The 27,244-nt window shown below is 33.5% G+C and overlaps 1 non-coding gene across 1 annotated transcript; it reads right to left on the bottom strand.

Moving 5' to 3' along the window:
• Nucleotides 1–19,960: 19,960 nt before the first annotated feature.
• Trnar-ucg (transfer RNA arginine (anticodon UCG)) lies at nucleotides 19,961–20,033 on the bottom strand. Its single transcript has one exon. It is a non-coding gene; the product is annotated as a tRNA-Arg (tRNA).
• Nucleotides 20,034–27,244: the final 7,211 nt, after the last annotated feature.

Below are 27,244 nucleotides of genomic sequence, written 5' to 3' on the forward strand. Positions count from 1 at the left end.
CAAGTCCATGCTCACGTCGCAAGCAAACGTGCGCGCAGGGCACTCTTGAGACTGATCCTTCAATGTGCTCAGATTAAATTTGTTCACATAAAAACGTGTCCTCAGGTCGATAACGTCGGAAATGTGCAGATATTGCTGGGCAGTGTATGAAGGTCGCGATAGGGTGACGACGTGACGGGCCTACTGAACTTGTATTCCAAACATAGCTGAATCTTCGCTCATTTCATCAACAAAAGGAATATTCTCTTTCTTTGTCATCTGATAAGTGAATAATGAACTTAGACTGAGGCAGCCGTGTCATTAATATGTCACAGGCATCATTTCTATTGAACTCTTACTTTGGAGACTGAAATGTCATTATTTTTATGTTGTTGTACTGTATGCTTAGATCATTCATGACGAAATATGAAGACGAGTCTTGATCGACAACTGGGTTCCTCATAAGACAGCTCAGAGTTATTCAGTCAGCAGACGCTTGACCGATCTATGCTTGGAGTATCTCTGTGTGATCAAATCTGCGTGAGGAGATCCACAGAAGGACCATAGTTTATCAAGAACCATAGACAAAGTTCAATGAGTCGCAAAGGTTAGTTCGAAGAGCCGACGCACTAGACGGGGTAATGTGCTGAAATAGCTACGCTACACGAAAAAACCTAGTGCTGCTAGACTCCCTGATGTCCATCAGTTGGTGAGACGATGATGACAGTAAGTTTAGGTAAAGAATTTGTACTATTAAAGCCTCATGACAAATTCTTAAAATTCCTAATATGAATAAAAACAAAGCAAATAAAAGAAAAGCGACCTAGATTCCAAATTATAATTTAACTGGCTGACGCCGCGCGGTTTGAACCGCGTGGTTTCCGTTACCGTAGGAATACGGGGATTATATATAGCCTATAACCTTCCTCGATAAATGGGCTATCTAACACTATAAGAATTTTTTAAATCAGACCAATAGTTCCTGAGATTAGCGCGTTCAAGCAAACAAACAAACTTTTCAGCTTTATAATGTTGATATTATAGAAAACATATTCAGAGATAATTTTCTTTGTTATTGTGTTTTAGTTTTATATACATAAAAAAGACAAATTAAGCTACTATTTATGGTAGTTGTGTTTATTTAAGCGATGTTGTTATTAATTTAAAAGACTACAACATTATCAATAAATTCAATAGTATTTTATTTTTTAATTTTGTTAAAACTATTTACGGATTATTAATTTGTTAGAATGGCGTCGAAAACGAGCACCTTTTTAAAACGTTATCCCTTAAAAATAAAAGTAGCCTTAGATTTATTGCATTAAAAAGTATTAGGTAAAGTGCTCTGACAAAACTTTTATTTCGTGATCGCGGGAGGAAACTTGTACATTTAGGTATGAAAAATGCGAATCATTCTCTGAAAGCAAATCAATATTCAAATATAAAAAGTTTGTAACGAACTTTTTCAGTAAAGAAATTCGTTTTAGCAATTTGTATACTTACCTACTAATTTTGCTTCCTAATTACAAGTGTAAAAAGTTGGTTTTCTTTAACTTTGTATACGATTTATTGTTCGATTTTGACTGCTTTTTAACCAATTTCAAAAAAAAGGAGAAGGTTAACAATTCGACGTATATATATTATATATTTTTTATGTATGAACACTTGTAACTTGGTATTGAGTAGTTCGATTTTGATATTTTTTTGTAAACAATTTTCTGATTGGACGCGATTTTGATTTTAATGGATAGTGGCGCTACTCACAAGAGTACAAGTTCATGTAAAGTAATTTTACCGGCCTTTGAAAAAATGTTTTTATTTTTTTACGTTGCTAGTACCCAAACTTTGTTCTATAAAGTATTTTATTTACAGGTCAGTTAACCCGATAAAGAAAATCCTATCTTGTAGAATAAAGTATCTTCATATGAATGTATTCGTTAATATTATTGTACATTGCCAAATAAATAGGGCTGAAAGACGATAAGCGTAAAAACGGTTTCCTTATAAAAGGGATCCGCCTCGACTAAGCTTTGGGAACCCTTTTCCCGTCTTTGCAAATCGTCGGAGATTAAGCCAGAAAGCAGACGCTCACACCTTCTCCTCTATATGTTTTCTTGAGGAACTTTGTACAAATAGCAGACCCTCGTTTTGCAGACTATGTTTGTTATTTGATGGAGCAATTTTAACCACAGCATTTACTATTTTAAAAAAAATATAATTCTAAGAAACTGACTATTTAACATGTAACTTACCTAATACTAAAAATATGCTAGCGAAGTTCTCGCTGTTTCTCACGGTTCCTATGGGAATAAAGGGATAAAATGTATAGCATTATAAGTTACTGTTACTGTTACTGTAAGCGTAACGAAAAAAATTGCTTTCGCATTTATTATAAATTCAATGTTTCTTTTTTTCATCAGAAATAAACATTATAAATAATTTTTAAACGTGATTACATGAAATTTAAATTTTTAATGCTTTTGACAATACGAGCCAAAACGCCTGTCGGTGAAACAGTTGAAATATCATCATATCAGCCGATGGACGTCCACAGCAGGACATAGGCCTTTTGTAGGGACTTCCAAACATCACGATACTGAGCCACCTGCATCCAGCGAATCCCTGCGACTCGCTTGATGTTGTCAGTCCACCAACCAACACTGCGCTTACAAGTGCGGGGTCGCCATTCCAGCAACGTCCATCGGCTCTTCGAACTATGTGCCCCGCCCATTGTCACATTGCCCATTGCCAGTTGAAATATGATGATCTATATTTCAACTGTTTCATGACGTCACTATAACAAATCCCTTACAAGTGGAGCGTTTGACAAAAATATTAGTTAACAATTAGTTTGACGTTTAGTACATCAAGTAGCATTGTGACCGACATTACCGACAGGTATGTAGAGATCAGTCTCTTTACTCTTTCTTTTGTTACCTCCTGAAGTCACGTACCTAAAGACACCCATGAGACTATACCTCCACGTCGTTTAATCGAATATCTTGTAAAGTTGCCATAGAATAAGGACGTGCCAATCTTATGACACCATCGAACATACGCTCTTACTAATATTGTGAACTAGCAGATGCCAACAACTCTATTTAGTTCTGTTTTTTATCCGACTTCAAAAAAAAAGGAGGAGGTTCTCCGTTCGCCGCGTTTGTTTTTTTTAGTGTTTGTTACCTCATAACTTCTTCATTTCTTAACCGATTTTAAAAAATCTCTTTTTGTTTTGAAAATGTTCTAGATTGGTCCCATTTAATTTTGATAAAAATTGGTTCAGTAATTCTGTGTTAAAATGAAAATAATGAAATTTAGCGTACTGTGGCGCTATGAAGAGATCCGCAGACGAACCAAAGTCACTGACATAGCTCAGCGAGTCGCAAAGCTGAAGTGGCAATGGGCAGGCCACATAGTTTGAAGAGCCGATGGGCGTTAGGGTCTCAAGGTGCTAGAATGGCGTACCCGCACCGCACAGAAATCTTTTTAACAAAAAAAAAAATTCAAAATCACAAAACTAAAAAGCGAAAAATAACATCATATGTGCTACCTTCTGATCACTTTGAAGGAAAATTTCATTTTTATAAATTATGCCCTATTTTTCCAGAATAAATTAACAAATGTATCAAGGGTATTATGTATCTCCCTTTCCAATTTCAATCATATCGTTTAAGCAGTTGCGGCGTTAATAAGTAACTAACAAACTGGTAAGTATGGCCAAAGATGTGTGAATGTGTGTGATGAAGTGGGTAACTTACACACAATCTTTTTGTTTGTTAATTATTGTAAAATTTAAATGTGGACTGAGTGGTATTATTGTTAAATTCTTTCACAGACACAGAAAACTTTTCGCTTAAATTATTCAAAAAAAGAAAATCTTTCAAAATAACTTCTTACAATAGGTTACAAAGAAAACCGTATTGTTAAATGTATCTAAATTATTTTACGGAAAATTCGCTTTGTCATGTACTTGCAAGGCGAATTTTTAACAAATAGATCAGTATTTTTAACCTTTTTGTTTGGTTTCAGGCGTAGCGGCGAGAGGCGGCCGTACACAATGCCTTCGTCCGATTATGTTTGCAGTTTGAACGATCAATCTTAAGGCTATTACGATGTTTTAGCGCCTTGATGTATTGTTTCAACTTCAATAAAGTTTTGATAAATTATCTCGCGTTCTCGCCCAGCCTTTGTTAAATTGAGGCCTTGGATATTGATGAATAATTTTGATGCGTAAATAATGTTACTGTTATTTATTTATTGTCTGTTATCTTGGAGGATTAAGTAATTCAATTAGCCGAAATAAATACCGATGTTACAATTTAATTAATTAATAATGTATTTGCGGCGCTTGCCTTTGATACTTTAGGCCCATGGTCAACAGATACTAAAATTTTTTTCAATGCTATGTCTGACAAAGTGGTCCATGCGTCAGGTGACCCAAGAGCTGGTGCTCATTTGGCCCAAAGGTTAAGCCTTGCTATCCAGAGGGATAATAGCGCTAGTGTATTGGGTACCTTGCCTCTGGGTGAACAATTAGATGGTGTGTATGATATATTTATTTTATTTATTACAAATTTAAATCTAATATATTGTGTAATTCTTAAAAAAAAAATAATAATGGCCACCAGTTTTAGACTGGGAAATAACTTATAGTATATTTTCATACGTCCAAAATTCCTCAGTACCTGAAGATGAAAGTCTTCGAACAGTGCGTGTTTCTAGTAACAAACTACTGATCTGAGACTTGGTCGCACCAATAGAAGGCTCAAAGTCAGTCAGTGGACGATGGAGCGAGTTATGCTTAGAGTTTCTCTGCGTGATCGAATCGGGAATTTCGTGAAAGAAATGAGGAGATCCGCAGAAGAAAAAAGTCACTGACATGGCTCAGCATGTCATGAAGTTGAGGTGGGCAGGCCACGTAGTGAACGCCGATGGACGTTGGGTACCACTAGGTGCTGGACCTTGCAAGGCGCAGTGTATATTGACCGAGTACGTCAAGCACAGAGTCGCTGGATGCTGGTGGCTCGAGACCGTTTTGTTTGGAGGCCTACGACCAGCAGTGGACGTCCATCTGCTGTTTATGATGATATTGACATTTTCATATATTTTTAAATATATATAGCAGCAAAAAGCAACTGTTGTTTCCTTTAGTCTCTTCAAATTTTCGTTCGTAAAACGGCGTCGTAATATGGGTTTTATTGGAACGTTTTTCTTTTGAAATAAAACGGAATTGTTGTTGTATGAAAATGTATTTCCACAATACTGTGCTACCCCACGGTAATGGCTTTTTGGTAACTTAAATACAATATAGCGAGAAGAACGAATCCATCAAGTCATCTTTTGTGAAAATACAAAAAAGTATTTATTTTATTGCATTCTTTTGTTTGGTATTGAAAACTTCTTGGTGATAAATCGCATTCGTTCATTAATTGATAGAAATACGTTTTTGTACTACATTGAAAAAAAAACACCGTCTTCAAAAATAAGGTTCTATATATTATCATCATCATCATTATCAACCCATATTCGGCTCACTGCTGAGCTCGAGTGTTCTCTGAGAATGAGGGGGGTTTGGCCAATAGTCCACCACGCTGGTCCAATGCGGATTGGCAGACTTCACACTCGCCGAGAATTAAGAAAATTCTCTTGTTTGCAGGTTTCCTCACGATGCTCCTTCACCGTTTGAGACACGTGATAATTATTATTTTTTTTAAATGCACACAACTGAAAAGTGCATGCCCCGGACCGGATTCGAACCCACACCCTCCGGAATCGGAGGCAGAAGTCATATCCACTAGGCTATCACGGCTCTATATATTATACCTGTGTAATATATAGTGCCGTGTAATTGTGTTATTGCGTGTATAGGTAGGCAAATGTGATTTGTGATACGAGTACTTCTGAAAACCTCTGTATATAGCAAGTATAATACAAAGGACACCTTTTCCCAATTTCTTTTAAAACAAAGGACGTGCAAACGTGGAAAAATCTGACTAGATTCGATACGGATGGAAACTCGTGGGAATGCTACAGGGAAATGTTTTTGTGGCTTACCTATTCTTCCCTTGACCCATCCTAGTTGATAGATCGCATCCGGTGACGTATGTTTTGTGCAAAAAAGAAACGATATTTGGCGCAGCGATGCAGTAGGATTGATGTTTGACTTTTTTTTATAAATAAAATAGATTTAAAGCTTGAATTTTGTTCATGCCTTCTGCGTTCCTGTATCACCTAACTGATTCAGTTGAATTTTTTATATATTGATTTAACGATGGCGTTTCTAAATTGAAAATATATATTTGTCATATTGAAATGAACATCAGTTATTTGTAGTGAATGACTGACTATGCTAAGAGAGATAGACATAATGTAGAGTAGCCAGTGGCTTCCTTTGGTTCATCATATCATCATATCAGCCGATGGACGTCCACTGCAGGACTTAGGCCCTTTGTAGGGACTTCTAAATACCACGATCCTGAGACGCCTGCATCCAGCGAATCCCTGCGACTCGCTTGATGTCGTCAGTCCACCTGGTGGGGGTGCAAACACTGTGCTTTTTGGTGCGGGGTCGCCATTCCAGCACCTTGAGACTCCAACGCCCATCGGCTCCTTAGGGTAATTTCATAGTAAAAGTTAAAAGTAAGCAGTGGAAGAGTGTTTTCACATACCTGCCTTGGCTTGGGAGGTCCTATTGGTAACACAGTATTGGACAATAATGATAACGAGGATGTCCATCGACTAACTTAAGTTTCTCTTTGGGTGGCTTTTTGGTGCGGGGTCGCCATTCCAGCACCTTGAGACTCCAACGCCCATCGGCTCCTTCGGGTAATTTCATAGTAAAAGTTAAAAGTAAGCAGTGGGAGAGTGTTTTCACATACCTGCCTTCGCTTGGGAGGTCCTATTGATAACACAGTATTGGACAATAATGATAACGAGGATGTCCATCGACTAACTTAAGGTTCTCTTTGGGTGGCTTATTTCTATTTTAGCACATCTCTAATGACATATTAACCAGCGAAATTATCACTTGTGTGCATACCTGGGTCTTCGTTGTTAGTCAAAAAGTCAGCTAAGTTTCGTACCAATAATATTATTTGGTACTAAATATAAGTGTGAGAAGAAAAAAATGTCCACCTTTGTGAGTTCGCAGAATAGAAACACTTGGTTCCTGACAAAAAGCCAACCTAATAATCAAGTCACGTCTTTTCTCTTATAGTTGATGAATAGCGATAAAACTTGTAGACTTGATGAAAGTATATTCGCGTATGTTGCTGTAATAATCTGAGATTTTTTTGTCATGAAAGTAAAGGTTTTTATAGTGAGTACCTACTATAAAAAATCTTTATGCTCTTGCATAGTGAACTTAAAAACGTAATTATTAAACAATATTATGAATTTTATTTGATAATACTCGTTATTATCTCGTTAGTAGCGTCAACGAGTAAATAACGAGTAGTAGTTATCAGCAGGCTTATTCACTATCTTTGACGTATGCTAGTTGACATATATACGAAATTGAGATTCTATGTAAAATGTCATTCGGTGCTTACTGGTGGATATCACACAGTAAGTAAATGAAATTTTGTTAATTGATTTGATGTTTATTTTAATAGGTTGATAGCCAGCAGGTGTTAGATGGAGCACTTAAAGACGTATGAGCCGTTATTATATACTAGCAGACGCCTCGCGGTTTCACCCACGTGTTCCCCGTTTGCGTTTTATTACTGGTATATAATATAGCTTATAGTAATCGCTGATAGTGCAGCTTTTTATTGGTAAAAGAAATTTTAAAATAAGTTCAGTGGTTCTGTCGAGAAAGCGTTATAAACGAACAACTTTTGCATTTATAAGTATGGATCAATGGATGGAGTAGATACTCGGTTTATTAGTTATCTGATTAATTATGCAATAAGTGCATTTGATTATAAAATATTAACTTATTGTAGTATATTTAATATACTGTGGTAATAAAACCAGTTACTTCTAAACAATAATTTCAATTTCCTTTTTTTAATCGTTTTGTGGAATTATTATATCATGGACATACAAATCTCATTTTCTTTCAATATTAACTTGAAAATGTACCTAATTCAGACTTTAAAAACTGCTTATAACATATTAAATACGAATAAGCCCACGGGAAAAAGGCAATACCGTCATAATGCGATATAGGAATTACGAAATGACACGCCATATTTCGTAAACGCTACAATGCGCTCGAATCGAAATTCTATGTTCGCTTTGAAAATTCCGAGATAAAGACATCAATCACTTACCTGAGAACATTCAATTCCCCACCGACTACAACAGAAAAAGAAATGTAAATGGATATTTTTAAAGTGTTTTACCTTCACTTGGAAGAAATATTATGTTAATAAATTTTAAAATTTATTCGAACCCGTATCTATTCTGGTGGTTACTATTGAGAACGTAGGAGCATACTAAGGTAGTGCATAATCTTTACCTATTTTATACAAAATTCTAGCGGACGCCTATTATTTTAGTCGTGTAAAATTTTCTTTTTTACAAATTCTACAATCCATGGATTTTTTTGATAAAATTTAATCTATGTCCTGCTCCAACGTCCCATTTTCATTATTAAAATTTCTAGTTATATATTAGAGTTAACTATTATAGGTTTATGATATATTACATTTTTATGAGGAATGTTCAGTGTCCAGCGCCGACAAGCGCCTACTAGGATAAAATGATTGTACTATTTTTTTCAAGGAAATTAAAAAACAATAAATAAAAAATAAAAGAATTATCACTATACCAAAGGTTTAGCTGTGAAACTGTACCTATAAGACAGACTTTCACATTTATAATACGAATGAGGATGATACTGACATTAGTTTAATCACAGAATACAATGATTTTGTTTATTCTTTTAACCAACTTCAAAAAAAGGAGGTTATGGTGCGATCGTACTTATAAGTATGTATTATGCTTAATAATTCGCCAATATCTCAATAAATAATGCTTCAAATAGCATTTAAGAGACTAATGCTTTTTTCTCAGAGATATTTCTTTTTATTTAAAAGTGTTAGTAAAAATATTATTTGATAAAGAAGGCAGTCCCATTAACACTAGATATACATACATACAAAGATTTGTATTAAATTGAACTAAATAGGTAAACATTTAACTTTCCATCCATAAACACGATTAATTAGAACAAGGTTTGAGTAACAAAATACTGTAAACATAATAATGCGTTAATAGAGAATTTGTATGGTTTAGCTGGTTAATTGCTTACAACATATTTATTTACATGCAATTATACACCAATGAAAACGTAATTAACTAAGCAATCATCCTATTCCTAATAAATCATACGTATATACTATATTGCGTGAAAGTGAGTTTGTTTATTGGTAAGCTTGTACACCCTTTCTGTGACAACAAACAGGGTAGTTGACTCATACGTATCAAATTTATTATAAAAAATAATTATTTCGTCAAGACATGGAAAAAGGGTCTGAAATATATCGATTTCTCTTAAAACTTAATTTAAATATCACATATTTTTTAAAAATTTTCAAACCACAAAAACGCTGTCGTCCATTTTGTGACGTCACTAGCACCTTGATGTGCTAAACGTCGAACTAATTGTTAGCTAATATTTTTGTCGAATGCTCCATTTGTAAGGGATTTATTGTAGTGACGTCATAAAATAGTTGAAATGTAGACTGTCATGGGCGACACGCGTTTTGGCTCATGTTATCAAAAAAATATTTAAAAATTAAAATTTTCATGTAATGTAATCACGTCTCAAAAACATATGACTTTTTTTAGTCTAGTAGAACGCTAATGAACTGTTTAAGACCATTTAAAAGTGTCAACTAGCCTATTGTCATAATGTCAAGGATATAGAAAAGAAAACCATTATAATATATTAACCACGAAAAGAGGATTCGAAAATATCGGCGAATGAATGAAAACAAAAAATAATTGGAATTCCCCAAGTAAGATTTGATAGGCATCGATTGGCTATAAGCACTAAAAGAATCATTTCAGTTTTTCGTTAACAATAGCCAATGATCCGATTTTATCAGTTATTTTTAAAGTAAATCCTAAAGCTTTCTATATTGCGAAATTATCTGGGAATTATTTTTTTCGATACTTGTTCAATCTGAATATCAAAAAAATATGAAATGTATTCAGTATTAGCAATCCGAGCACGTATATGCGACCCTATCACTTTGCTCTTTACGTAGTTGCTAGGCAGAGCGTGCGTTGGTCACCTAATTTAGCAACGGATATGCAGTGCTGTTATTACTAGGTATATCTGGGTGTTTATCTATTTAGATAAAAATGAATCCGTTCCCCGAAATCCCTTGGCCATCATGCGTGAACGGCTGGACTGATTTTAGTATTTTTGTTTTATGAGTTTGTTATTGTCAGAAGAAGGTTCTTGTGAGGGTAGGGGTAGGGGTAGTTGTAGGGTAGGAGTAGGGGTATGTAGAGGTAGTTGAAAGTTTGCATCAAGTTTCGCACGGACGAAGTCGCGGGCATCCGTTAGTTAATTATATTTTTCTTATAAATGTATTTGTCTCTTGCTCTATTAGGTAGAGCGTTTAGATTATAGTGTGCTGACATGACATGGGTGGGGCACATAGCTCAAAGTTGATGGACGTTGGGGTCCCAAGGTGCTGAAAAGGCGACCCCAGGTGTATTGACGACATCAAGCGAATCCCTACAAAAGGCATATGTCCTGCAATGGACGTTCATCGTCTGATATGATGATGATGCTGACATAGCAAGGACTTTAATAGTTATGACCCTTATCTTGTAGGACAGACCTAAAATATTTTTGATTATTGTTATTTTTTTATTGTTTTTGTTTAGTTATCTGAGGACACAAAAGATATAAACGGCTGTGTCATTTTTATTCCATTGATTAAAAATTTCGTTTTGTACCCAGAACCAAGAAACAGCAGATTTGGGTATTTTATATCGATAAAAATTTGTTACCTCTACGCATTGTAAGTAAATTCTAAGTCTTATTCTATTCTAAATTGAATCAAATCTGGTCTGGTGCTAGGAATTGGTTGTTGCTAGTTACCAACCGTTTGAATAAAAAAATATTTTAATAAAAAATTATATAACCTATGTTTCTACCATAATTCTAACAAACTCAATGACACCTCATATGTCAAAATCCGTCCAGCCGTTTGGGCTGTGTTTACACACATACACACATACAAACATTCACACATACATCGAAAAACATTACCCTCCTTCTGACGCAGTGGGGTTAAAATATAGCATGTTCACACATCAAGTAATGAATGCCCTTAGATATCCATACGAACGTGGCTAGGCAGAGAGCATTGTAAAACGAAGCGAGGTACATACACAATTCGGATCGGCTGCACCACTCAGTTTCGATTTCTCTTTTTTCCATAACACTATACTGCCAGTTGTGATCTATCAGTTCCATACGAAACGAATGATTGGTAAACCTCGAAAAATAAAGCCCCCAGCATTCCTGTGAATTCATGCCCATTGTGTTTTTGACGGATTAATTTTATGATTTTAAAAATCCATATTGTGTACATAATACCAAAGTAACTTTGTCCTTTTGTTGTATTAAAAATGTTTACGTTTATATCGCAATTTTTTGATGTGAATGTATACAAAAATATAATGCTTCAGAAGGAATTATTATCGGAAAAATGTATGCAAAAGTCATCGTCTATGAAATCAGATTTAAAATTTAAATCTATAGGTCTATGACTTAGCATTTTGTTACCAAAAGCAGATGTTAAAATAATATTTACTATATTTTATTATAAGCAAAGAGAAACAAATGCGAACGAATTTCAAGTCATGATAACTACTTTTTTGTACATTGACTTCCAAAAAACCAAAAAATTCACTTGTATTCCTGTTTTTTTCTTTTAGAGTTTTATGTTGTATATTGATATTGTTTGGATTACATTGTAAAAGAAAAATATAAAAATACATTTTATTTTGTATAGCGTATATGCACGCAAAAAGAAACAAATTTAATACAAACGAATTTCAAATCATGATAAACGGGTGCTTTTTTGTACATTGAGTTACAAAAAACCAAAAAACTCATTTCTATTTCCGTTTTAACTTTTAGAATAATTTTGAAAACGGGTTTCATGTTAGTTATTGGTTAGATTACTTTCCTGTAATTTACGTTATAAAAAAATTTATAAATACATTTTATTTATAAAAATACTTACTTACATTATAGATTCATGCAAACGAACTCGCGGTCGCCCTGTAGTACGCAATAGTATTAATTGAAAGTCTTCTGTATAACAACGTCTGTATTCATTGCTAATTAGTTCAACGGTACTTATAGTGTGGATACGGGGAAGCGTATTATCTGGGGATCTGGGGTATATTAATTACGACAATAATGCTTGCTACCTTCAGCTCATTAAGGAAATATCTGATCCACTGATCGTAATTGTCCGAAATTCATATCAATATAAAGTACTCGTGAGTTTCAGGCCAAGCTATACAATCAGACGAGCGCAATTTCGTCCGCCTTAATCCGGCCCTCTCGCAAAATCGGTTCTAAGCGGACGTCTACCAACTATAAACCACCTCCCTGCCAAAGGAGTCTGGTCCATTTCAGGTCCACTCTTGTACCAAAAATACAGGGTATTTGTTAAAATCTAAATAAGTGAATAAATGTAACTAAATAAACAGAAATTAATAAAATTAAAACCCAAGTTTTTGAGTTATATCAAGATGGCGCCCTTAAAGTAACTATGACATGACATTTGACAGCAAACGTCAAAACGACTATTGCGTTGAAAATGTCATCAATCCACCATTGTTACCCATAATAGTGTTGCATTTCTTGGGAGAAAATAAATATTATTTCGAAATAATTAAAGTGAATTCGTAGATTTGTATAATCAAAAATAGTTAATATTTTTATTTTCTTTTATTTCCGCCAGGGTACAATGACTGATCCTGGGCTCCATACAATTTTGGACCATATCTTTTCATCTTTATACATCAAGTTGTTTTCGTGATGATCTTTCGCATCTTTAAATTAAGATAGTATAAAAATATTTTCATACAAATAAATAAGTACAAAAAAATGTCTGTCTGTGATTTCATAGTAACTGTTATAAATTATTAACGTTTTTTTAAATGTTACCTGTCTGTCTATCTGTTTGTTTGTCCGAGCTAATATCTGGAACTACTGAACCGATTGCAATCGAACTGGAAGATAGTAATTAAGAATCAGTAAGTAAGAATAAGTAAGACGTTATTGCGCAACATACAGGCACGGGGTAGGTAGGGCAGGGTAAATTTCACGTAGACGAAGTCACGGGCGTCCGATAGTTAAGTAAAGATTTGATAATGATAACAATATGTGATCCTTTTGCCAGGGCGTAGTTACATATAGGCATGCTATTTTAAATTTGAATCTAATACAGGAATAAATTTAAATAAGGCAAATGGTTCTACTTTGAATTAAATAGAAAGTCCGATTATATTGCACGATTTCATTCATCATTCAATTGTGAAGTCGATCGTGTGTGACGCATACGGACGTATTGCCGTGCAAAGCCTTGAGCAATTCCTATTGAATTGAAAATTTCATGTCTGAAACTCTGGTTTGAATTTTGCGGTAAAAATGCAATAACGGAAATAATATATTTTTGTTATTGTTTATACTTGACCGCATTCTCACTTACACCAAAGAATGAAATGTGGCTTTGTGTTTGATTTTAAATTCAATGTAACATGTCATCGCATCATATTAGCTGAGAGAGTCCTAACGTAAGGTCGGTGACGCTGGACTTCTTTAAAGGTCCTTACAAAATGGTTACTAATGATGTAATTCTAAAAAGTGTAAAAAGTGTAAAAAGTGACTATTCCACACATCTTGTACATAAATATCTATGTCGGTAGTTTTGAGATTTTGGTTGATTTTTCTGCTTCTTAGAGTTTATTCTAGTCTATAGCTTTTAATATTTGAAGACGTTTAGTAATTATTTAATCTTTACTATTTACATTTTCCATTATTGAGTCTTTATCTCCTTAACTAACAGATTTTAATTTTTGTATAAACAGGACAGCCTCTTATATTTTTGTATGAAACGTAATTATTGGATGAAACGCAAATAGTAGATACACCACCTAATTACGAGTATTATCCCAGACTGATATGAATAGTTTTGGAAAAATACCTAGGGTGACAATGTTATGGTTTTTTTTCGGATTTTTTAAATGTTTCTATCTTGAATCAGTTTTTAGAGTGCCGGACGTACGTAGTACAAAAACGGAACCCTTATTTTCAATGATGTAGCTGTTGTAATTAAGATTTTAAATATATGATCTTAGTTAAATATTACGGATTAAATTACCAATATACTATTTTATATAAATAATGTTTTATTTGTATTGTAGCTTTGAGTGCAACAATAATTTTTATTTTTTGTAGATAACCCGATTAAAAAAATATCCAGCAAAAAATATTATGAAACTGAAGTATACCATCATTTTAAAAACTTGGTTGTAAATTGATATAAAGCTTGTGTCTACTCTTTGTAGTTACAAAATTGCTGGTAAATTGAACAAAAACCAGATCTTAAAAATCTTAATTACAGCATTTAAAAACTTATTCAATATAGAAATTTTTGATAAATCCGAAAAAAAACATAACTTGGTAACCCTAGTTTTCCAAATCTATTCAAATTAGTTTTAGCCTCCGCGCCACGAAAGAAGTTCCACGGCTAAAAGCTGAACTAAAATTGACAGCGCCTTACACAAATGACAATAAGACCGCCATTACCAAATGACAATGAGCGCCATTATGACATTAGCGCCGCGTCTACGGGACTTTTTCGTGGTGCGGAGCATATTATCTATACTATATATTGTCTATGCTCCGCGCCACGATAATGTTGGTAATAGTTTGGTGGAGCATCATTTGCGTTATATCAATTAATTCCGGGACACCCTGTATAGCTAATTATTTATTTGTAATAAAGATTTTTACGTACTTTAACAGTAACCAGTTTCAGACATGACATTTACAATTCAATTGAAACTGTTGAAGGCTTTGCATGCCAAGAGGTCCGTGCGGTACACACGATCGAGTTTCCAATTGAAAGATGAATAAAATTATTTAATACGATTCTCCTTTCTATTTGGTATATAATAGAATTGTTTCTTTATTATTTCAGCCCACCCTTTATTCTGTTTAATTATTAATTGAGGCTTTAGTTATAACAAATTCTTAAATATTCGTTTCAATTTGTGATCAGCTAAGGCTGTCGCAAACTTTTTCAAATTATTGTCGCAATAGTTTTATAGCCTAAATCAAACTGTGACTTTGTAATGACAAAATTAAATTGGTCTAATTAAGTCTTCGACGTTATAGTGTCTAATAGTATAGACAAAATTCATCATCATCATCAATATCTGTTTTTAATATGAGTGTAGATCATTATCATCATCATCATGGATGTCAACTGCAGGACTGCCTTTTAGGGATTTCCAAACATCACGATACTGAGCCACCTGCATCCAGCGGCTCCCTGCAACCCGCTTGATGTCTTCGTTCCACCTAGTGGGGGGTCGACCAACACTGCGCTTTCCGGTGCGGGGTCGCCATTCCAGCACCTTGGCAACTCAACGCCCATCGGCTCTTCGAACTATGTGGCCTGCCCATTGCCACTTCAGCTTCGCGACTCGCTGAGCTATATCAGTGACTTTAGTTCGATAGTGTAAGTAGTATAGACAAAATTCGTCATCATCAATATCTCTTTATAATATGAGTGTAGATAGTGTAGACAAAATTCATCATCATCATCAATATCAGGCGATAGTCGTCCACTGCTCTACATAGGCCTTTTATGGACTCGATCTACCAGCATCCAACGGCTTCCTGCAACCCACTTTAAGTCCTCGGTCCATCTTGTGAACTTATAACAATAGGTGAACTTAAGAGCGCGCAGCGTGTCGGTACGATATGGATAAAATTCGAAGCGCAAACGAGACACCGAATTATGACTTTCACATGAGTGAAAAGCACGGAGCGATTGACGCGCGACGCAAATTTTATGACGTGAGCGCCAAAACCATTTTTACCGAATTGCAAGTAAATTAAACAACATAACGAAAAACAAAATGGCCAGTTCAAGATATATACCTAATGTTCTAACAAAAATTTAAGAAAATAAGTTTGCTTTTCCTGTGATTGAAAACAAAATGTGAACAAAACATGTATTTTTCAAAAAAAAAACTATCGAGAAAAGTTTTACAAATATTTATTTTGTATAGTCATAACGAAGCTAATACTTTGAAATATCATTTACCCAAATATCAGGCTCTTAACTTTTCCAGAATCTGAGATCCAGAACCATTTGTAACCACCAAATTACATATTGCACACTCTTAATATAATTTTGATTAGTCCTAATAATGAAGACAGGTAGGTAAAGATCAAGAAAATTCATGAAGCTTTTATTCAAGCTAGAACAATGCTCGTACATCAAAACGGTAAAGCACGCCGGCAAGATGGATCGCTTAAAATGCAAACATTATCGAACGTCGGTATTGTACGGGGCCTTTACTTAACTAGACAATAGATTAAGGATACCTATTCTAATATACATATAACTATTGTTTTATTTTACCAACCGACTTAACGATGTGCATTTTTATATTTTGGAATAATTATGGAATAATTTCGCACAAATTACGTTATTTATCGGTATACAAACTACTATCATTTATGTAGTAAATTTCCACATGATGTTTTGTAATACCAATTTTAGTAGAATACAGATCAGGGTCACGTTATCCCGATGACTTTACAGTCTTTTAACTGCACTTACATAGAGGTGTATAAATATATATATTTATTTAAAAATATAAAATCTTTAGCTAAGCGCACTCTGGTAATTAACTAAGATTATTAATTAGTCACTACAAGTTTCTACAGAGGTCGGCGTACGATTTTCAATCACGACCTCTGCAACCCTCTTACTTTACTGCCCCAGGCTATCCTGAAAAAACAAATCCCTTATTTTTTTATATCTTTATTATAAATCTACTAGCTTTTAAAAGATTTTCGAGAGTGATTCGCATTTTGCTAAATGTACAAGTTTCTCTTCGCGATCAAAGAATAAAAGTTTCTTGTCAGAGCACTTTACTCAATTCTTTTTAATGCGATGATCTAATTCTAAAGTATACTTTTATGCTATATCATTCCTAGTCTGCATTTTACCTATGTGTTGGATGGCGAACGATAAGGATTTTACTTAGAATTCGATCCATGCCATACAATTATTACCAATGTGCCTTCAAATAGTCATAGAAAACGAATAAAAAAAATTCTAGTATCGAATTTCTCTCTCTCAGTCGGTCCTTCATTACTCGTGGATCGTGACCACCATTCCGAGACCTAGTCATCTTTTGGTATACAATGCTCCTCCATCGAGTACGGTCGGTGGCCATTTGTATAAGAATATATCGAATTTATATTTTATTTTCATAGTAAAAGGGGAAGGTCGGTCACTTTATAAAGAAGCTTGTTCTTCAAGAAGCAGCCCCATAGGAAACCTGGCTTAGCCGCGATGGTTCCATGAGAACATAATTGACTTTATCTTGTTGACCTGACGTCATATTATATTCAACAAAGTTTCTGTGATCAACACGGTCAAAACTGGCATTAATTACTGACTGGTAAAAGTCACGATAAAAAACAACGGGCATCTTTCAACATATAACCTAACCCAACTTAACCGGTCTCAAGCTCTGTCACCCAGAGCTCTACTACTACCTTATATACGATATAATAATAACCGAAAATGCAGCATAAATGCAGCATTTTCGGTTATTATTTTGAATGCGTTGAAGTAGAAGTTGGATTTTTTTTTAACAGGCACAAGGAACTGCTAATCTTAGTATTTTGTATTGATTGTTGTACCTCATTGTAATATTATCTCCGTGTTTTTCCTAAAAACATAGTCTTTTTAGACAAACAGAACCACAATAAAGTGATACTAAAAGTTATTTCCTATAGAGGTAAGCAACTAAAAAACAATTGTTTTAATTAAATTAGAAAGTTTAAAGTTAACGTAATGCAATAATTAGATTTACTTTAGAATACAATGAATATATACACTATATACAAGATGGAACAAATCGAGAGAGACTTGAGAGAAAACTGGACCTTAAAATGAATTTTAAACAAGCAAACTTTGACGTTTCTTTTAGGACGTGAAAACATTTTCTTGAGGGAATTGTTTTTACAAGTAGCTCTATCGCTATTGTTTGTTATCAATTGTATTAATTTAATTTAATTTTAATTTAAAAAAGATTGCTCCATAAATATAGCTGTGGGTAAACCCTGAAGGATAAATGCATTTTAAAATGTCATCTGTTTTTTTCATTTATTTATTTATTTATTGTATATCCTCGGAGATATTAAAGTTGTGTAGTTTATCCGAGTAACATGATATAATTACGATAACAAAACAACTAAAATTAATCATAGATTTAAATTAAATAAAATTTAAATTACCAAAAAAATTTAAACATAGAAAAATACTTATAACATACATATATAAACAAAACAAATTAAATATCAAACACATAGATCAGGGTGGCCCGTAATTAACGGATAAAACGCATATTGGTAGATACACCAGCTGATTATCTAAAACTAATTTGAATAGTTTTGAAAGATTTTTTTTCAAGTTAAGTATATATTTTTTGGATTTTTCAAAATTTTTTACCTTGAATCAAATTTTTTAATGCAGTTGCTGCGTTTTATCCATTAATTACAGGACATCTTGTATATAGTCCTTCTAAAAAAAGTTAATATTTTTCATCTGGTGTAACTATAGTATTAGTATAGAATGATATCGTTTTTTGGTATTATTAAAATAGGTGGGTTATCTTTATTATTTATTCGATGTTTTTTTTTATTAAATAATACATACTATAGGAAAAGTTCATTCCTATGCACCATGCGCCGTTTAATTTATGCATAACCTTAGAGCAAACAGACAGTCATCTATCAAAACTAACTGTTTATTATGGTGTACGGTTATAGTATGTGTAGTGTAAAGAGATATAGTTGTGTTTCAATAGAACCATCTACACCAAAGTGGTGATTCAATGTAAATTGTTTAGCCAATGGACGCAGAAATGGCCCATAAACAACACGATCGTGAATACAAATCGCATATTACGTTCATCGAACACCAGGCTTTGCAACATTATCATTATAACCAGTTTAGGCGAAGCCATCGACATGATCGTATGTGACATATATCTTTGGACATGGTTCATCATCATTAACAACCCATATTCGGCTCACTGTTGAGCAGGAGTGTCTTCTTAGAATTAGAGGGGGCTAGCGTGGTAGACCAAGACCTACTTGGTCTACCACGCTAGCCAAACGCGGATTTATTTATTTATACTTTATTTGTACACCACAATATAAGAAAAAATAAATAACAAGAAATAAAAAAGTATAGAACAGAAGTAGAATACAAAAGGCGGCCTTATCGCTAAGTAGCGATTTCTTCTAGGCAACCTTGGGTTTAGGAAAATGCAAAAAATGAGAAATGAGATAAAATGCATCAAATGAGAGTGCAGGCTGTATAAATAAAATAAAATACATTCAAATAATTAATGTCTGTTGGATTGGCAGACTAAACACAATTTCTCAGGTATGTAGGATTCCTCACGATGATTTTCCAATACGGGTGAAATCGCGGTCTTCTGAGAGCAGGTAAATTTATAAATCGGAAAAGTTAGTGTGTTTATTTGTTTATACGGGCTAATCTCTCTACCTACTAGGAGGGTATTTTAATATTATCATATTATTACGTAATATTACCAAAAAGTATTTTTTATTAATAATATGAAGTTCAAAAGTAAAACCGAGTAAAAAATATAAAAACATATTGTAAACCAAAAATGAAGATTAAATTAGCTCAGCTATTTAAATAATCGACCGTGACAGGACTCGAACCTGCAATCTTCGGATCCGAAGTCCGACGCCTTATCCATTAGGCCACACGGTCTGCGTGGTACCCGAAATAATAACGTCTTGCAATATTTTTATGTTACTCGACCAAATAACATACATGTAGATAAAATGCTTTAGTTAATCTTATACCCGTGGTATCTTATATAGTTGTACTAGCGGACGTCCGCGACTTTGTCTGCGAGAAATTGAGTTTCTCACAAATTCCTCGGAAATCATGGATTTTTTCGGGATGAAAGTAGCCTATGTGTTAATCCAGAGTAAAATCTATTTCCATTCCAAATTTCAGCCAAATCGATTTAGTAGTTGCGACTTGCGGCGTTAAAGAGTAACAAACATTTATACAAACTTTGGCGTTTATAATATTAGTAGGATATAGGTAATACCTGACTTAAAGATAAAAGAGCATAATAAGCACTCTTTCCCATGTTAGTTTTCAAACTAAAATTGCTAAAAATTCGTGTGAACAAAACGAGGAAAAAGGTGTTTACATACGTATCAAACAATACGACATGGGCTTACTGCTTTATCTCAGGATTAGTATATATCTTAGCCAATTTACGTGACTCGGTGTCACATGATGTGCCTTTGTTATTAGGATCAGGTGCGAACATTTTGCTCTGTTGGAATAACTATTCGTACATACTTTGATTTACAATTTAGATAATTATTAATAATAATATTTACAAAGTAATATAATCAATTATTACAAATTATAAACTAGTAGTTATCCACACTATCTAAAAATAATAAAATATTATAAATAGGAAAGTAAGTCTATATTGCTGTTACCTTTAACGATTTACTTCCCACTAAACCGATTAGGGTGATATTTGGTATTGAGATAAAGTGGACCTTGGAGCAGAACATAGGCCAAGTACTTTTCATTAAATATACTAATATAATCCATATGACATATTTTTCCGACCCCACTTAAGTGTGATAATTATAAGGAGAAGATGATGATACTAAGATAATCCATAGTAATCCAAAACGTAGAGACTATTATACAAACTAATACAAATTTAGACTTAAATACAAATTTATACAACACAAGTTTTGTCACTGAAATTTATCATACGTTGTAAAATAAACGCCATTTTAGTCACCTCCACAAACACATGTATAAGACAGGGAACATTCAACTACGCTAACAGAAAGCCATTATTTTTAAACTCCAGCATCATAATTGTGGACAATTAATCGAAAGGTAAAGCCTATAAATTCTGTCGCCGCAACAATATATTACGAAAATCGATAGCGATTATTCATTTTTGAGTGCTGCGTAATTTCAAACAATGAAACCAGAAAAATACCGATTCGAGAGTGCGACAATCAATTTTTACCCGCGAATGAATGCTATCGAGGTGGACTGTATTATAATGAACTCTTTATTTGTGTTTATGCCGGTCACCGATACGGATTTTCGCTTAGTTAGTCGCAATGCAGAGATTGATAAAAATACCTCGTAACCTTTTTAATAGCCACTTTAATTTAAAAGTAATGATTACGCAATAGTTTCTTCTTCTCTAAGAATATGTTTTTATAATTATTACAATTTATTATTTAGGATAGTTAGAAATTTATTTCGAGTAAGTAAGCTGGCTAGATAGCCTAGACAGAGATTAAAAGTAAAAGTACCTAGTAAGAAAGGAAAATCAGTAACGGACTGAAATCTTTAAATTATTAATTTAAGTAGGTACTAATTTTTAAACTACAGGGTACTTTCTACAAGGTGCTACCTTGATTGAGGCTTTTGGTGTCGCAAATGTTCATTAAATTTATATTTTGATAATGCGTTATTATCTCATAGTTTGTAACGGATTCCAGTGAAAGTGCCATTAAAAACCATTTATCACTTGCAAAGATTTTTGTTCTGTAATAGATTAATTTCATAATTTTGAATGCAGTTGCAAGCTATTTACTAAACCCCTAAATAAAAAAAACTCTGACTTAAGTAGTGACAATATAAAACTAAATGCCACTTATGTAAAAGCAGAATTGTCACAAGTTAAAAGAGAAAGTCCCATTTGAATCCGTTCAGCCGTTTCAGAGATTTCTATTTCGTAATAGATACATTTCATTAAGAAACTTTTTAAATGCCGCTTTATGCTGTTCAAAATCTTAATTAAGTAACTCTGACCTAAGTAGTGATAATATAAAACTAAATGTCACTTACGTAAAAGTAGAACTGGGCAATAATATTCCTTTGACAATCGAACTATGAAATTGAAATGAGCAAAATTCCGCTTCAAAACAAACGCCTGTAAACAAACCGGAACGATACGCACCATCAAGTGAAACTCAGAGCCACCAATTATCTGTCGTCAAATAATTGAATAAAATTATTGAACAAAGAATTAATTATTACACAGTACTGGCAACATTTTTAATTAAAATGTTTGTTTCGTTTGATTTGGAAATCTGCCGACATCCGGCCTGAATATTTATGTTCTCCGTTCATTGTAATTCTTCCAAACTGTATACTTATGCAACGGGGGAAGTTTGTATTTTGTCCAGTCTAGCAACATATTGTGCCTAGCTAAAATGGTAAGCCAACGGCAACTTCGGACTTGCATATTTATGAGGAACTTCTAAAGAGTTGAGTGACATAAGCTAAGTAGCTACTATTTTGTTTTAACGAACGGAAAACGGAGTGAGCTTATATAATTTCATCTTCTGAAAGGTTGATATTCATTTATATAGAAGGAGTCTTATTCTATTAAGGTACACGAAATGTTTTATTTAAACCTGTGCTAATTTTATAAAGAAAATAATTAGCAATAATGTGATGTTTGGCAAAATTTATCTTTACTGATTTTTATGAACTTTACATTCGTTTTTTTTTTAAACCAGTTAAAATTATACAACCTTACGGTATAAGCAATAATTTATTTTTAAAGTGCATAGGTATTACTTTAAATAAACTAGAAAGTTGGACACAAAATACAAACATTATAATAAGTTGCAAAACAAGTGAATTATATGAAAACTTTTTGCGTACCTTGTTCTAATTTCTGTTTCGTAAATAGCTTTGTTTTTCCCTGCTCGTTGTTTAAACCTTTGAAATGATTATGGCTTTCAAGTTATGCAATGTATTTCGTAACTCACAATGATTAAATCTAATTGGTTTATTGGATTACTTCTGTTTTCTTTTTTAGAAAGTATATTTATATACCCACATACAAATTCTAAGATAGAATAACTTTTTGGTAGAATGTTAGGAAACAAATTATTAAAACATTTTTCTTCAATAAAATAACCATTTTGCTAAAAAAAAACATAATAAAACCGAAGAGTTTGTTTGTTTGAACGAGCTAATCTCAGGAATTACTGTTCCAATTTGAAAAATTCTTTCAATGTTAGATAGCCCATTTATTGAGGAAGGCTATAGGCTATTTTATCCCCGTGTTCTTACAGGAACGGGAACCACGCGGGTGAAACTGCGAAGCGTCTACTAGTGTCTCATTCAACGTAATATGTGGAGACCAATCTCGTAGTATAAGCAATGAGACAAATAATAAGAATTTACATAACGTGCCCATAAGAGAGCTGAAATTTTATTTTCATACTCACATTTAAGCAATTTGTATACGGAATGTAAATTAGAAAGCGTCTTATTGCAGAAACCTTGTTATTTGGCTCTTGACGAATGAAAATCTACTTTGACGAATAAAGCTGCTCAGGGACAATAACTTGCATACAATTTTATTTTTGTATTCTCTTTCGTATATTACTTTCCATTGTGAAAAGGCTTCAAAGTGATATTAGTATGGCCACTGTTATGCCTAGGACAGTATAATATCAAGTAGGGTATAATTTTATAGTCAAAAAAAATAAAAAAAAATCAAAAATTCATTTATTTCAAGTAGGCTCAGTATACAAGCACTTTTGATACGTCAGCTAACTATTTGTAAAGATTCTACCACCGGTTCGGAAGGCAGATTCTGCTGAGAAGAAACCGGCAAGAAACTCAACAGTTGCTCTTTTTTTTAAAAAAAATCATACAATAATATTATAATTACAATTTATGACAACATTACAATTTCTTATAGTTTTACTTCCTGTGTGAAGGTGGAAGCTGATCCAACAGCCTCCAAAACCAACAGTCTATATTTGATATATTGTGTAGGTATCAAGTTTTTATTCACAATTAAAGAGTCCTGTTATTTTAGTAACTTATGTGCCTCGGTCGATTTTTGCGTCGCGAACTAAAAGAAACTGTTTTATCATAACAAAGCTATTTAGATAAAATAAGTATACGTTATGAGGGTTTTCTTTTCTTTTTTTTTAAGTAAAATAATGTATAAAAAAGTAAAAATAAATATAATAATCTAGAAATAATGGTATGTTATTTAAATTATAACGAGTTTTGTGCGAAAGGCGGGAAACAATCACTCGTTCTGATTTCAAAATTAAATTAAGAATATTTTTTTAAAACCTAAATTTAATTTTATTTTGAAAATTACATTTATTTTTTTAAAGTTAGCGTGGTCACCTGATCGTGACGTCACAGTTAAGATAGTTACGCCAAAAAATAATATAAGAAAAATAGTATCTACGACAAAAAATTGGTCAAAAAACTGTCAAAGTTGTAACTCACAGAAATATTTAATTTGTATTGTATTAATAATAATAGTAATACAAAAATTAAACGTTTTACATTTAAACATTAACTAAAAATATAGTTATAATGCTAACTATAGGTACGAGCTTGGTTTTTATCACAGAACTTATATAACGCTAAAACTTACGCTTTAGAGGTTTTAATACATCCTATAATGCAACTTTAAAGTGAGCACAATGCTATTAAACAAAGTACACACAAAATTAACATATTTCTACAATATTCTTACTTCTAGGTTAACATAATAAAGCACATTTACATTGTTTTTGCAATGGTTTAAAGAAAACATCTTCAAAGAGAACAATAGCGGTCTCTAATTAATTAACAAAGAAGTAATTGCCGCAGATTGCCAATTCCCTTGAGACAGTTTCAAATAAAGCAACCAATGGATAAACCCAGTATCAGGACAATAAAAGGCAATCCTTTTAAAGAATAGAAACAAAGACGTAAATCTTTGTTGGTGGACTAGTTGACATACTGCTACAGGAATTTAATCTGTTGATCCAACCGAGGTCCTTACTCGGCGTCCTGTCTGAACGATTTTATTTCAAGCGATAAGTTACTCTTAAGCATTACGTGAAGCCCAGTGGATATGACCTCTGACCGTGATAGCCTAGTGGATTTTACCTCTGCCTTCGATTCGGGTTCGAATCTGGGGCATGCACCTTCAACTTTTCAGTTATGTGCATTAGAAATTAAATATCACGTGTCTCGAACGGTGTAGGAAAATCATCGTCAGGAACCCTGCATACCTGGGAATTTTCTTAATTTTCTACATGTGTCATGTTTGCTAATCTGTATTAGGACAGCGCGGTGGACTTAGTAGTCTACCCCTAAGCCCTCTCATTCTGACAGGAGACTTGTGCTCATCAGTGAGTCAAATATGGATTGGTATTGATTAAATTATAAATCCAAAGTCCTTTTTAACCGACCAAGTGGCATCAATGTCAAAGTTAAACTCAATTTTTTTTTTGTTTTGTTTTGTTTTATTACGTCTCACTCTAACCCCGCCAGCACCCATTGAAGTAGACTGGTGGGTCAAAACACAACATCCCCCTCTCCTATAAAGTGGGAAGTCTGACCTAGTAATTAGCTGTTAAACTAGGCTATTCACTCGTAACTACTAAGGTGACCACCTACATCATTTTATTATTTAGACATCACTTTGAAGCTTAGGGCTTATAAAAAAGATTTACTAAATAATGCTTTATCGTTGTATAAACCTCCTGGCCCCACTACAAACAGAAATGACGATGGCCATCAGTTAATAATTACCTCATTTAACTCATTGTATGGGTCTTCCAATTAACTATGGTCGAATAGTTAAACAAAGTTATAATTGAATGTACATTGTTTCAATTAAACTATTGGTTTCACAATTAAATTGAATTCTATGCCATATGATTCAAAAATGACCTGTATAAAATTATAAAGTAATCTTTTACTAGCTTTAGATATATCCAATCCAATCTCTGTACTAATAGTAATTTTATGTGATTTAACTTTGTGTTTTGTAAATTACAACACACATTAGGTATATTAATTTACACATTACATATTATATATCCGGTTTTATTGTGTCCTAGAACAACATTACTGTCTAGAAGTCTCTACATAAAACTAATACGAAGTTCCTCTAACTTCTACCTTATTATCAACAGATGATGAAATGGATAGGTAAATTCATTCTAGTTTATTTTTTTCATTATTAAGTTTATTTTTCAGTTTAATGTTTGTGTAGGTATTAGTTTAGATTATAAGGTTGTGCTGGCTGTGTTTGTGGCGTTAACCAATCTGTGGTTCCAGCTGAAAATCAGCGCTACGTGTCCTAATTCAAATGGTCACGTAGCATTACGCGGAGCTGCACGGCTATTCTCTAATGATGTTTTGTATAACTCGCTAGTGCGAGTTTCAAATTCGACGCTATCTTTCTCATTCTATAGTATCGTGCTAAACAGAGAGAGATAGAGGCAAATTCAAAACTCGCACTTGCGAGTTATAAAAATATCGTTACAGAATAAATAACCTAGCTGGGGCCATTTTATGGGTTATGCAACATATCGTAGGGAATTATCTTGGCTGACCTAGTGTACTGGAGATTTTTCTTTCTTTTTTTTCTAGTGACCGTAAACACCACTGAAAGAGTCAGAGTTTTTTTCAAATCGGTTAAGAACTGTAGCCACGATACAAGATACAATCCTACCAAGACTCTTCTACTAGCGAAGGTTAGCAGTCAGTTTCGTATAGACTTTCTTGTCCTTCGTGAGGCGAAATAAATGTGCCACAATCGCGATAGCCCAAGTCGGGTGTTTCGATGCCAAGACGTTTTGCGGCGACTCCTAAGTTAATATGCAGTGCTTCCTTCTGGATATACCAAAAATACTTTATTTTATTTAACATTCCACAACAAGCACAAAGTATATCATTTAAACTTATTAATCCGATTATTTTATGTGATAAAAATCTACATAATGCGAACAAAGAATGTCGCCTTACGAAAACAGAAAAGAAGAAAATTTTATTTTCTTATTCACATTCGCGCAATTTTTATGCAGAATGTAAATTAGAAAGCGTCTTATTTCGACAAATGGTGTCAGGTTATTTGTGCTAACTGTCGGGCT

The sequence above is a fragment of the Bicyclus anynana genome, chromosome 10 (assembly GCF_947172395.1).
Source record: "Bicyclus anynana chromosome 10, ilBicAnyn1.1, whole genome shotgun sequence".
Taxonomy (NCBI): Eukaryota; Metazoa; Arthropoda; class Insecta; order Lepidoptera; family Nymphalidae; genus Bicyclus; species Bicyclus anynana.